Below are 14,406 nucleotides of genomic sequence, written 5' to 3' on the forward strand. Positions count from 1 at the left end.
GATGCTTATTTTAATGTTAGCTCACATAATATCATTTTAAAGTTACAATAACACTTTAAGGATGTTTATTTTAATCGTGTGAAAAAGGGGGAGGCTTGCAAGCCGAAGAACACCATCCCAACCGTGAAGCACGGGGTGGCAGCATCATGTTGTGGGGGTGCTTTGCTGCAGGAGGGACAGGTGCATTTCACAAAATGGAATGAAAAATGATGTGGATATATTGAAACAACATCTCAAGACATCAGTCAGGAAGTTAAAGCTTGGTCGCAAATGGGTCTTCCAAATGGACAATGACCCCAAGCATACTTCCAAAGTTGTGGCAAAAAGGACAACAAAGTCAAGGTATTAGAGTGGCCTTCACAAAGCCCTGACCTCAATCCTATGGAAAATTAGTGGGCAGAACTGAAAAAGCTTGTGCGAGCAAGGAGAACTACAAACCTGACTCAGTTACACCAGCTCTGTCAGGAAGAATAGGYCAAMATTCACCMAACTYATTGTGGGAAGCTTGTGGAAGGCTACMYGAAACRTTTGACCWAARTTAAACAATTTAAAGTCAGTGCTACCAAATACACTCAATTAGTATGTAAACTTCTGACCCACTGGGAATGTGATGAAAGAAATAAAAGCTGAAATAAATAATTCTCTCTACTATTATTCTGACATTTCACATTCTTAAAATAAAGTGGTGATCCTAACTCACCTAACACAGGGCAGTTTTACTAGGATTAAATATCAGGAATTGTGAAAAACTGAGTTTAAATGTATTTGGCTAAGGTGTATGTAAACTTCTGACTTCAACTGTACATATTTGGGGGGCTGGGGTTGTTTACCTTTTACTTCTTGTGTATCTATCGTATAAAACATATTTGAATAGAGGAGTATTTTTTCAATCTCAAAAGACCATGACATGTATATTTTTGTTGCTGATCAATGAAGACATACGGCCACTTGGCCCTGAAGTAACGTTGTGTTTTGTGTTGAAGGCCCTTTATATTTTCTATTTGAAACATATAGTGACATTCATCTTTAAATAATCCCCAAGATATTTGTTAACATTGTGAATGTTCTTATAAATGTGTCATGTCAGTTCATGAAATAATCCCTGGCTGATTGACATCGTATCTTATCAGAGGTACAGTAGCCTTAATAAGGCTGTAACGGCTTTCCTCTTCCTCCTATGAGGATGAAGAGTAACAAGGAGGATCGGAAGACCAATATGCAGCGTGGTAAGTGTCCATAATGTTTATTTAAAGACATAAACTGAACACTACAAAATACAATAGAATAAACGTGAAATGAACGAAACCAAAACAGTACCGTGTGGCAACAAACACTCACAAAGAAACAAACACCCACAAACCAAAAGTGAAACCCAGGCTACCTAAGTATGATTCTCAATCAGGGACAACGATTGACAGCTGCCTCTGATTGAGAACCATACCAGGCCGAACTCAAAACCCCAACATAGAAAATCACACATAGACTGCCCACCCCATATCACGCCCTGACCATACTAAATAAAGACAAAACAAAGGAAATAAAGGTCAGAACGTGACAAAGGCTGCCTAATCCAAAAGTTAATCGTGTGAGGAAAAAGTGTGCTGATAGGAGGGTATTTGCAAGTGGGGACCTTTACTTTATATCACTGAGTCAACACAAGTCATCTCATCTCCTAGAGAGAAGTCTGGCAGGTTAGCCATTATATGATTAGAACTGGCACTTTTCAACAGCATACACACATTACTGTAATGTAGCCGTTGGAACCAACATACTGTACATTTCCCAGGTAATCGTCAGATTGACATTGTCTCGAGGTCATCCATTATTTCACCATTACTTATCATGGCAGGTGCAAACTCTCTTATCGTAGCGATAAAGGAAAGCAGAGTTAGAACTGTGGACCGTCTGTATATAAGACAACACACACACGTCTCAGATCAGTCATCCACAGGCATCTACAGGTGAGTCTGGTTCCTCTCAATGGTCTCTACCTTGCTTGGTTTGCGCTGAGCAAAAGAACTGCAATACATTGCGTTTGATGGGTTGATTGACGAATTGCTTCTTGGCACAGGTGAACGAGTTCTACAGGTGACAGCTGAGCAGACCAGACATCGCATCATGAAGTGGGCTATCGTTCTGTGTGCCGTGGTGGCACTCTCGGAATGCATCATCCAGTACGTTAATCCTGCTGTGCTTCTGCTATACTCCCGCCATACTCCTGCTGTACTCCTGTTATACTCCTGTTATACTCCTGCTGTACTCCTGTTATACTCCTGTTATACTCCTGCTGTACTCCTGCTGTACTCCTGTTATACTCCTGCTATACTCCTGCTGTGCTCCTGCTGTACTCCCGCTATACTCCCACCATACTCCTGTTGTGCTCCTGCTATACTCCTGCTATACTCCTGTTGTGCTCCTGCTATACTCCCGCTATACTCATGCTATGCTCCTGCTATACTCCTGCTATACTCCTATATTTACATTACACTACAGATCAGAAGGCAGTGAAAGGTATAATGCCCCAAAATGAGTGAATGATTTGAATAGTCACACACAGTTGTTTAGCCTATGCTGCGATAACGTTTATTGCAATGGTTTGACCAGAAGGTCTTGGACCTTTGACCAGAAACTTTCTGTAACTGAGCTGCTTGCCTAACCGGACTTCTCCTCCTCCACAGGGTGCCGCTGATCAAGGGGAAGAGTGCCAGGGAGAGCCTGGAGGAGAAGGGTCTGTGGAATGAGTACAGAGGGAAGTTCCCTTTCAACCCCACCAGGTTTGACGACCAGAACCTATATGTCTCCAGCGAGCAGATGACCAACGACGCTGATGTAAGCATGAGAATGGAAAGCACTTTCCACTTTCCACTGTGTGAGGCAGCAGAGAAGGCTGAAGCACCTCTTTTGGCCTCTTCTTCCTAAATGAATTATTGATCCACCAGGAGAACTTTAGTTTGAAATCAACAATTCGATTACTGATGACCTTTAGGTATTCTGGTGTCATGCAGCTAATTCTTATAATATCGTAGGGTAGGGGGAGGTATTTATTAATACAAATCAGTATTTCATTATTTGATCTTCTCTAGTTGGCTTATTTTGGAGTGATCTCCATTGGAACTCCTCCTCAGTCCTTCACTGTCATCTTTGACACTGGCTCATCCAACCTGTGGATTCCCTCCGTCTACTGCAGCAGCGCAGCTTGCGGTATGTAACACACACACATGCACAAACACACACACGCACAAACACACACACACAAACACTCCCAGGCTAATCGTGTCTCCCCTCCTTCCAGCCAACCACAACAGGTTCAACCCCAGTTTGTCCTCTACCTTCAAGAATGCTGGGAAGAGCCTGTCCATCCAATACGGCACTGGCAGTATGACTGGCTTCGAGGGCTTCGACACCGTTGTGGTAAGGAACAGAATTCAACGAAACAACATGAGGACGGGAAACATTGTGTAGGTTTCAGTACTATCTCAAATATTCTCCTCTTCTTCCTTCTTCCTTCTTCCTCTCTCCTCTTCTTCTCCTCCACGTCCTCCTCTCCCTGGTCCTCTGTAGGTGGGTGGGATCCCTGTGAAGAACCAGATCTTTGGGCTGAGTCAATCGGAGGCTCCCTTCATGGCTCATATGAAGGCTGATGGTATCCTGGGTCTGGCTTACCCCCGCCTGGCAGCCTCTCAGGCCACACCAGTCTTTGACAACATGATGACCCAGCATCTCGTCAACCAGGACATGTTCTCTGTCTACCTGACTCGGTGAGTGGTCAGAGTGGAGGTCAACCAGGGCTGTGTCTGAAATGGAACCCTATTCCCTATATAGTTGTGTATACTTTTGACCAGAGCCACATGGCTCCCACATACCATCATGGCTTGGCAGACATTGAACTATGAACTGACGCAACTTCTCTCTCCCTACTCTCTGCCTCTCCTCTCGCCTCTCCTCTCTCTCTCCTCTCTTTCCTCTCTCTCTCCTCTCCTCTCTCTCTTTTTCCTTTCTCTCTCCTCCTCTCTCTCTCTCTCCTCTCTCCTCTTGTCTCTCTCTCTCTCCCTCTCTCCCCCTCTCCCCCCCTCTCCCTCTCCTCTCTCCCCCCTCTCCCCCCCCTCTCTCCCCTCCTCTCTCGCCTCCCCCCCTCTCCTCCCCCCCTCTCCCTCCCTCTCCACCCCTCACACCCCCCCTCTCTCCCTCTCTCTCTCTGTTGTCTTCAATCTCCAGTAACTCTGCGGAGGTAGCATGGTGACCCTCGGGGCGTTGACCCCAACTACTACCAAGGCCAGATCGCATGGATCCCCCTGTCCTCTCAGATGTACTGGCAGATCACCGTCGACAGGTACTGTGCAGTTACAGAAGGTTTTATAGGGTTATAAATGGTTATTAATGGGTTATATAATCCTATGATACTGGTTGATGTAGTGGTTCAGTACAGTTCTCAACAGCCATCTCCTCCTGATCTGTGTTATATCTGTGTGTCCATTGCAGTGTGACTGTGAACGGCCAGATTGTGGCCTGTAACGGCGGCTGCCAGGCTATCGTGGACACCGGCACCTCTGATATTGTGGGACCTCAGGCCGACATCTCCAGCATGGCTCGTGCTGTGGGAGCCCACTCCGCCAACGGAGACGTAAGTCATATAATATTGTTTTGGTATGTGTCACAGAGAGCCAGGCATAATGTTGTGTAAATTCGTTCATCCACCTCTGGCCTGCTCGCCTCCCTACCTCTGAGGAAGTACAGTTCCCGCTCAGCCCAGTCAAAACTGTTCGCTGCTCTGCACCCCAATGGTGGAACAAAACTCCCTCACGACGCCAGGTCAGCGGAGTCAATCACCACCTTCCGGAGACACCTGAAACCCCACCTCTTTAAGGAATACCTAGGATAAAGTAATCCTCCTAACCCCCCCCCCTTAAAAGAGTTAGGCACTATTGTAAAGTGGTTGTTCCACTGGATTCATAAGGTGAATGCACCAATTGTAAGTCGCTCTGGTTAATGAGGCGTCTGGCTAAATGGACTTAAAGTAATTAAGTAATGTGAAAATTTGTTCCCAGTCACCACTACTGAACATAACTCAACAACAACCAAAGAAATAAACTCTACACAGTCTAACCTTCACAAAGCAAACGCTGTTTTAAATTGCATTCGTTCTCTCTCTCTCCGCGTGAACTTTTCTTTTTTACCCCCCCTCCCCTACCTCTTGCTCTCTATCAATCACCTCCTCTCATAACCTCTCCACCTCCTCCGCTCTCCCATAACCCTCTCCTTTCTCGTCTCATAACGCCTCCTCTCTCCTCTCAATACCTCTTCTCTCCCTCTATCGCGTCCTACCTCTCTCTCTCTCATACCTTCCTCAATAACCTTCTCCTCTCATACCTCTCTTCTCCTCTCATACTCTCTCTCTCCTCTCATGACCTCTCTCTCCTCTCATACCTCTCTCTCCGCTCCTACCTCTCTCCTCCTCTCATTACTCTCTCTCCCTCTCATACCTCTCTTCTCCTCTCATACCTCTCCTCTCCTCTCATAACCACTCTTCCTCTCATCCTCTCTCTCCTCTCATACCTCTCCTCCTCTCCTCCTCTCATACCTCTCTCTCCTCTTCAAACCTCTCTCTCCTCTCATACCTCTCTCTCCTCTCATACCTCTCTCTCCTCCCTAACCTCTCTTCCTCTCTCATACTCTCTCTCCTCTCATACCTCTCTCCTTCCTCTCATACCTCTCTCTCCTCTCATACCTCCTCTCCTCTCAAACCTCTCTCTCCTCTCATACTCTCTCTCCTCTCATACCTCCTCTCTCCTCTCATACCTCTCTCTCCTCTCATACCCTCTCTCCTCTCCTCTTCTCTCTCTCTCCCTCCTCTCATACCTCTCTCTCCTCTCATACCTCTCCTCTCCTCTCATACCTCTCTTCCTCTCATACCTCTCTCTCCTCTCATACCTCTCTTCTCTCTTCATACTCTCTCTCCCTCATACTCTCTCTCCTCTCATACCTCTCTCTCCCTCATACCTCTCTCTCCTCTCCTCTCTCTCCTCTCATACCTCTCTCTCCTCTCATACCTCTCCTCTCCTCTCATACCTCTCTCTCCTCTCATACCTCTCTCTCCTCTCCTACCTCTCTCTCCTCTCATACCTCTCTCCTCTCATCTCTCTCTCCTCTCATACTCTCTCTCCTCTCATACCTCTCTCTCCTCTCATACCTCTCCTCTCCTCTCATACCTCTCTCTCCTCTCATACTCTCTCTCCTCTTCTAACCTCTCTCTCCTCTCTCTCCTCCCTCTATTTGTCTCTCTCTCTTTTCAGAATGTGGTGAACTGTAACAACGTCAACAACATGCCAGCGATGGTCTTCCACATCCACGGACAGGCCTTCACTCTCCCAGCCTCCACCTACGTCCGCCAGTGTGTGTGTGTTGTGTGGTGTTGTGTGTGTGTTGTGTGTGTGTTGTGTGTGTGTGTGTGTGTGTGTGGTGTTGTGTGTGTGTGTGTGGTGTGTGTGTGTTGTGTGTGTGTGTGTTTTGTGTGTTGTGTGTGTGTGTGTGGTGTGTGTGTGTGTGTGTGTGTGTGTGTGTTGGTGTCTGTGTGTGTGTAGATCTTTACGTAGCCATGAAGTGACCGTAACATTGTTTTGACTAGTTCTCTGTCTCTCTGCCACCTGTACAGTCCACCTACTATGGCTGCCGCACCGGTCTCCAKTCTAGTAACTCCGACCTGTGGATTYTGGGTGACATCTTCATCCGACAGTACTATTCCATCTTCAGCAGAGCCCAGAACATGGTGGGTCTGGCCCTGGCTAGATAATCGAACACAGATCAACAATGTATCCCGTGACGCCATATGAACAACAAAATGAGCGTATCTCTCCAGTGCAATCGTATCTATTCTAAAGCTATGTTTGAGTAGTTTGTGATAGGAAGTGATTGTGCTCTATGTCTATAATTGTTATTAGTTCATCCAAAAGAATAAAACGGAGTCTTAGCACGATGAGTGGTCACATGGTCTTGTTTGGTTCATTCCTGCTGTGATTATGAATAAAGCACACACTGCATAATCAATCTGAAAACATAAAACTATGTCTATGCATCTATTCACTTCCTTTCCTGTAGTGCCACCATGTGGCCAATCATGTGACTRCTCSTATGGCCTCAAACTCTGTGCCAAAACTGGCAGAGTTGGTTGGAGAGTTGGACTTGCTGTGTCAAGCAAAAGTAGGCAACCAGTCCACTGAGCCAGCCAGTCCTTTGACAATGACAAGGCACATTGGATTATGGATGTTAATACCCTCTCCATTTTAAGCCTGCCACACACACACTATACAATACATTTATTTAACATAAGAATGAGTGTGAGATTTTTGTCACAACCCGGCTCGTGGGAAGTGACAAAGAGCTCTTATAGGACCAAGGCACAAATAATAATATAATAATCAATAATTTTGCTCTTTATTTAACCATCTTACATATAATATTGTGAATAACTCACAACAGGTTAATGAGAAGGGTGTGCTTGAAAGGATGCACATAACTCTGCAATGTTGGGTTGTATGGGAGAGAGTCTCAGTCTTAAATCATTTTCCACACACAGTCTGTGCCTGTATTTAGTTTTCATGCTAGTGAGGGCCGAGAATCCACTCTCACATAAGTACGTGGTTGCAAAGGGCATCAGTGTCAACAGCGCGATTTGCCAAGGCAGGAAACTCTGAGCGCAGCCCAATCCAGTAATCTGGCAGTGGCTTCTGGTTAAATAAAATAAAAAAATCACAGAACCGCTTGTTGCAATTTCGATGAGGCTTCCTTGTTCAGATATCAGTAAGTGGACTGGAGGCAGGGCATGAAAGGCATAACGAATCCAGTGGTTTGTGTTATCTGTTTCAGGAAAGTACTTGCGTAATTGCGCACCCAACTGACTCAGGTGCTTTGCTATATCACATTTGACATTGTCAATCATACAATGATGGAAAGACCTGTGTGTTGTCCTTGTTAATGCAGACAGAGAAGAGCTACAACTTCTTAATCATAGCCTCAATTTTGTTCCGCACATTGGATATAGTTGCGGAGAGTCCCTGTAATCCTAGATTCAGATCATTCAGGTGAGAAAAAACATCACCCAGATAGGCCAGTCGTGTGAGAAACTTGTCATCATGCAAGCGGTCAGACAAGTGAAAATGATGGTCAGTAAAGAAAACTTTAGCTCGTCTCTCAATTTTAAAAAATGTGACAATACTTTGCCCCTTGATAACCAGCACACTTCTGTATGTTGTAAAAGCGTTGCATAGCGCAGAAAATACACGAGAGTTCAGGGTCCTTAAAATAAACCTCCTTAAAGTGTAATTGTAACTTTAAAATGATATTATGTGAGCTAACATTAAAATAAGCATCCTTAAAGTCTAATTTCTAGTAAGTACTAATGGTACTGTCCCCATTCATACACAGGTGCTTTTTCAAAGCCTATGTCAAATACTCCAGTGACTGTAATTGGCTCCAATTAGTTTAATTGGCTCCGATGAGTTTAATTAGCTCAAATGAGTTTAATTGGCTCCAATGAGTTTAATTGGATCCAATGAGTTTAATTGGATCCAATGAGTGTAATTGACTCCAATGTGTGTAATTGACTCCAATTAGTTTAATTGGCTCCAATGAGTTTAATTGGCTCCAATGAGTGTAATTGGTGCCAATGAGTGTAATTGACTCCAATGAGTGTAATTGACGCCAATGAGTCTCAAATGTGAGAAAATCAGACCAAGTCTCCTCTGAAAAGTTGATGTTAAGATGTGTCTGTGACTTGAACTCTGTGATGCATTTATTTGGGCTGCAATCTGAGGTGCAATTAACTCTTAATGAACTTACACTCAACTTACATGTTTGGAAGAAAAAGGGGGAGGCTTGCAAGCCGGAGAACACCATCCCAACCGTGAAGCACGGGGTGGCACATCATGTTGTGGGGGTGCTTTGCTGCAGGAGGGACAGGTGCACTTCACAAAATTCAATTATTACATATGTAGAATTTCAAACGCAGAAGCATTAATGAAAAGGGTAAACAACAGTGGGAAAACTTGTATCTTGAAGTATAGTACACACTTCATAGCTTAGTGGAACCATAAAGGTTCATACACTATATACCCATAGTAGTAGGCACTTTAATCTATATCAGTCTCTCTCCATTTCTCTCTCTCTCTCTCAATCTCTGTCTGTCTCAGGGCCCTCTGCGATCCAGGTTTGCCCTGCACCTCACTCCAGGGCCTTCATGTTGATCACTTCCACCTCCACTAGATGCCTGGGGGGGCTTCTGAGCTGTATCAGCCGAGTGAGAACTCCCTGAGTGTCTGCCTAAATGTCTAGGAAACTGGCTGGCTCCAGGACACCTGGAAGGCCTGGTGCCCACGCCCAGGCCAGAGCTCCTGTGGGTGGGCTTTGTTGCCTCAGAGAGGTGGGTGTCTCTGGGTGGGTGTGGGTGAGGTTGGAGAAAGGCAGACTCGGAGTAGGAGCTGCAAATGCGAGGGATGGAGTGATTGATGGAGGCAGGGCAGGAGAGAGGGGTAATGGGGTTAAAAKAATGAGGAGAGGAAGGGAGTTAGATGATCAATGTCAAGAATAAAACTATATATATAAACGGTACAGCATATGTTCATTGCAGGAAATATGTTGGGAGCATATAGTCARGGCCAGATACTGTATGTCTAGAGCTTAGGTCTGGAGTGTACTGGTCAGGCAGGTCTTACGTGTGTTCCCGGGGGAGTAGCAGCCACTGTCTGATGTTGAGGGACTGTCGGACACTCCTGTGTCTGCTGCTATAGGCCTCAGCAGGTCCTCCTCTGAAACACCATGAGAGACAACAGAGCTGTTTCAGATGTTTTCACACACACACCAGACAGGGTTAGGACATTGGCTTRCAGGTTGTGACTGTGGCTGTAGCTGGGGTCTGGAGGCAGGTCAGACAGGGATTGGGATGGACCCACACGTGCAGAGGAGGAGGGAAGGGAGTTGGGGTGGGTGGGGGGGGGGGTGAGGCGTAGTTTTATCAGGGCGTTTCTTCCTCTAGAGGCAGACGGGAAGGACCCAGGATGATGCCAAGGCATGGCTGCGGGACGACGTTCGGCTGGGGGTGTAGAACAGAGGTCTGACTGAGGGTCCCACACCACCGCATGCTGCACGTACTACGACCCAGGACACACACACTAATAGGTATTGTCGTGTTACCTATTTGAATTAGTACTACCTAAAGCATCAATCTTCTGCTTTCCTTGTGTTCCAGTAGGAGAGTGAATATGAACTATGAAGTCTGGCAATGGAGACTACAGTATTTACCTGTGTTGTCGGTCTCCAGGTGAAACAGGTCAGACCACAGTGTTGGAACGTTCCTCACCTTCCCTCTGCGGGTGGGCAAAGCTGGTTTAGTCACCCCGTACAGACTGATCTCGCTTCTGCTTCCCCTTCACTCCCACTCAGGGCTGTCCAATTGTGTGTGTTTGTGGTGTGTGTGTGTGTGTGTGTGTGGGTGTGTGTGTGTGGTGTGTGTGTGTGTGTGTGTGTGTGTGTGTGTGTGTGTGTGTGTGTGTGTGTGTGGGTGTGTGTGGTGTAGTGTGTGTGTGTGTGTGTGTGTGTGTGTGTGTGTGTGTGTGTGTGTGGTGTGTGTGTGTGTGTGGTGTGTGTGTGTGTGTGTGGTGTTTGTGTGTGTGTGTGTTTTTAGCATTCCAGACATGCATAGCAATGGTGAGAGACATCTCCATAGCATATGTCACGCCCTGACCTTAGAGAGACTTTTTAGTTCTCTATTTGGTTTTGCGTCAGGGTGTGATTGGGGTGGGGCAATTCTATGTTTTGTTTTCTATGATTTTGTGTTTCTATGTTTTGGCCGGGTATAGTTCTCAATCAGGGACAGCTGTCTATCGTTGTCTCTGATTGGGAACCATACTTAGGTAGCCCTTTTCCCTCCTTTAGTGTGGGTAGTTAACTTTGTTTGTGGCACTATAGCCCTTAAGCTTCACGGTCGTTTTTGTATTGCTTATTGTTTTGTTGGCGTCATTCCTAAATAAAAGTAATGTATGCTCACCACGCTGCACCTTGGTCCGCTTCTTCCAGCATCGGCCGTGACAGAACTACCCACCACCAAGGGACCTAGCAGCGTGCGCCATCCTGGAGGACGAGCTGGACCGGGGAGGAGAGAATGGCAGGGGACAAGACCCGGTCACGGAAGCCCGAGAGGCAGCTCCCCCAAAAATTTGGGAGGGGCACACGGGGAGATTGGCGGAGTCGGAGTTTAGACCTGAGCCAACTCCCAGTGCTTACCGTGGGGAGCATGTGACTGGTCAGGCACCGTGTTATGGGGTGATGCGCACGGTGTCTCGAGTGAGCATTCACAGGCCGGTGTGCTCTGTGCCAGCGACCCGCATTTGCCGGGTGGAAGTGGGCATCCAGCCAGAACGGGTTGCGCCAGCTCTGCGCTCGAGACCTCCAATGCGCCTCCACGGCCCAGTGTATCCGGTGCCAGCGCCAAGAACCAAGCCTCCAGTATGTCTCCCCAGCCTGGTGAGTCCTGTGGCTGCTAAAAGAACCAGGCCTCCTGTATGTCTCCCCAGACTGGTGAGCCCTGTGGCAGCTCCATGTACCAGACTGCCCATTCGTTTCCATACATTCACTCCAGTGATGATCCATGGCAAGAAGCCTCCAGTGATGATCCATGGCAAGAAGCCTCCAGTGATGATCCATGGCACGAAGCCTCCAGTGAGGAGTCATGGCACGAAGCCTCCCACGACGGCCTCCAGTCAGGAGTCTCCAGCAACGGCCTCCAGTCCGGAGCCTCCAGCGACGGTCTCCAGTCTGGAGCCTCCAGCGACGTTCTCCAGATCGGAGCCTCCAGTGACGTTCTCCAGTCCAGAGCCTCCAGCGGCTGTATCCAGTCCGGAACCCCCAGCGACGGTCCCCAGTCCGGAGCCCCCAGCGACGGTCCCCAGTCCGGGGGCCCGCAACGAGGGTGCCCCTTCCGGGGCCCACAACGAGGGTGCCCAGTCCGGGGTCGGCGACGAGGGTCCCCGCACCAGAGGTGCCACCAAAGTGGGGTGAGCCAGTGGTGGAGCGGGGTCTGCGTCCCGCACCTGAGCCGCCACCGCGGATAGATGCCCACCCAGACCCTCCCCTATAGGTTCAGGTTTTGCGGCCGGAGTCCGCAACTTTTGGGGGGGGGGGCCTTTTTTTGACCTTAGAGAGCCTTTTTATGTCTCTATTTGGTTTGGTCAGGGTGTGATTTGGGGTGGGCATTCTATCTTTTGTTTTCTATGATTTTGTGTTTCTATGTTTTGGCCAGGTATTTTTCTCAATCAGGGACAGCTGTCTATCGTTGTCTCTGATTGGGAACCATACTTAGGTAGCCCTTTTTCCCTCCTTTAGTGTGGGAAGTTGTCTTTGTTTGTGGCACTATAGCCCTTAAGCTTCACGGTCGTTTTTGTATTGTTTATTGTTTTGTTGGCGTCATTCCTAAATAAAAGTAATGTACGCTCACCACGCTGCACCAATTACACTCATTGGAGTCGATTACACACATTGGAGTCAATTACGCTCATTGGCGTCAGTTACACTCATTGGTGCCAATTACACTCATTGGAGTCAATTACGCTCATTGGAGTCAATTACACTCATTGGCGCCAATTACACTCGTTGGAGTCAATTAAACTCATTGGAGCCAATTAAACAAATTGGAATCAATTACACACATTGGAGTCAATTACACTCATTGGTGCCATTTACACCCTTTGGAGTCAATTACACTCATTGGAGCCAATTACACTCATTGGAGTCAATTACACTCATTGGAGCCAATTACACTCAATGGCGCCAATTACACTCATTGGAGTCAGTTACAGGCATTGGAGCCAATTAAACTCATTGGAGCCAATTCAACTAATTGAAGCCAATTACACTCATTGGATACAATTACACTCATTGAGGCCAATTAAACTAATTGGAGCCAATTACAGTCACTGGAGTATTTGACATAGGCTTTGAAAAAGCACCTGTGTATGAATGCGGACAGTACCATTAGTACTTCCTAGAAATTAGACTTTAAGGATGCTTATTTTAATGTTAGCTCACATAATATCCTTTTAAAGTTACAATTACACTTTAAGGATGTTTATTTTAAGGACCCTGAACTCTCGTGTATTTTCTGAGCTATGCAACGCTTTTACAACATACAGAAGTGTGCTGGTTATCAAGGGGCAAAGTATTGTCAAAAATGTTTTTAATAAAGAGACGAGCTTAAAGTTTTCTTTACTGACCATCATTTTCACTTGTCTGACCGCTTGCATGATGACAAGTGTCTCACACGACTGGCCTATCTGGGTGATGTTAATTCTCACCTGAATGATCTGAATCTAGGATTACAGCGACTCTCCGCAACTATATCCAATGTGCGGAACAAAATTGAGGCTATGATTAAGAAGTTGGAGCTCTTCTCTGTCTGCATTAACAAGGACAACACACAGGTCCATCATTGTATGATTTTTTGTGTGCAAATGAACTCAAGCTTACGGACAATGTCAAATGTGATATAGCGAAGCACCTGAGTCAGTTGGGTGAGCAATTACGCAGGTACTTTCCTGAAACAGATAACACAAACCACTGGATTCGTTATGCCTTTCATGCCCTGCCTCCAGTCCACTTACTGATATCTGAACAAGGAAGGCTCATCGAAATTGCAACAAGTGGTTCTGTGAAATTTTTATTTAATTTAACCAGAAGCCACTGCCAGATTACTGGATTGGGCTGCGCTCAGAGTTTCCTTCCTTGGCAAATCGCGCTGTAAAGACACTGATGCCCTTTGCAACCACGTACCTATGTGAGAGTGGATTCTCGGCCCTAACTAGCATGAAAACTAAATACGGGCACAGACTGTGTGTTGAAAATGATTTAAGACTGAGACTCTCTCCTTTTAAGCACACCCTTCTCATTAACCTGTTGTGAGTTATTCACAATTTTATATGTAAGATGGTTAAATACAGAGCAAAATTATTGATTATTATATTATTATTTATGCCCTGGTCCTATAAGAGCTCTTTGTCACTTCCCACGAGCCGGGTTGTGACAAAAAACTCACACTCATTCTTATGTTTAATAAATGTATTGTATAGTGTGTGTGTGGGTGGCTTAAAATGATGGCAAAAAACAACATTGAGAGTGCGCTGACCCTGGTGCTGGAGGGGTAGGCAGCTGGAGTTGAATGTTTGAAGGGGTACGGGACTATAAAAAGTTGGGGAACCACTGATTGAGTGTATATTTAAATCATTGGCTGTGCGGCTTGTCACCTCTCAGGAGAGTGGTACTTAGCAGAGAGCTGGGCAAAGCGACGACCGTGTCCTTGAGAGTATTAACATCCATAATCCAATGTGCCTTGTCATTGTCAAAGGACTGGCTGGCTCAGTGGACTGG

At 46.4% G+C, this 14,406-nt stretch overlaps 1 pseudogene; it reads left to right on the forward strand.

Moving 5' to 3' along the window:
• Positions 1 to 1,876: 1,876 nt before the first annotated feature.
• On the forward strand, positions 1,877 to 6,980 carry LOC112071262 (pepsin A-like; annotated as a pseudogene).
• The last annotated feature ends 7,426 nt before the right edge of the window (positions 6,981 to 14,406 follow it).

This window comes from Salvelinus sp. IW2-2015, unplaced genomic scaffold (assembly GCF_002910315.2).
Source record: "Salvelinus sp. IW2-2015 unplaced genomic scaffold, ASM291031v2 Un_scaffold1564, whole genome shotgun sequence".
NCBI classification, from domain to species: domain Eukaryota; kingdom Metazoa; phylum Chordata; class Actinopteri; order Salmoniformes; family Salmonidae; genus Salvelinus; species Salvelinus sp. IW2-2015.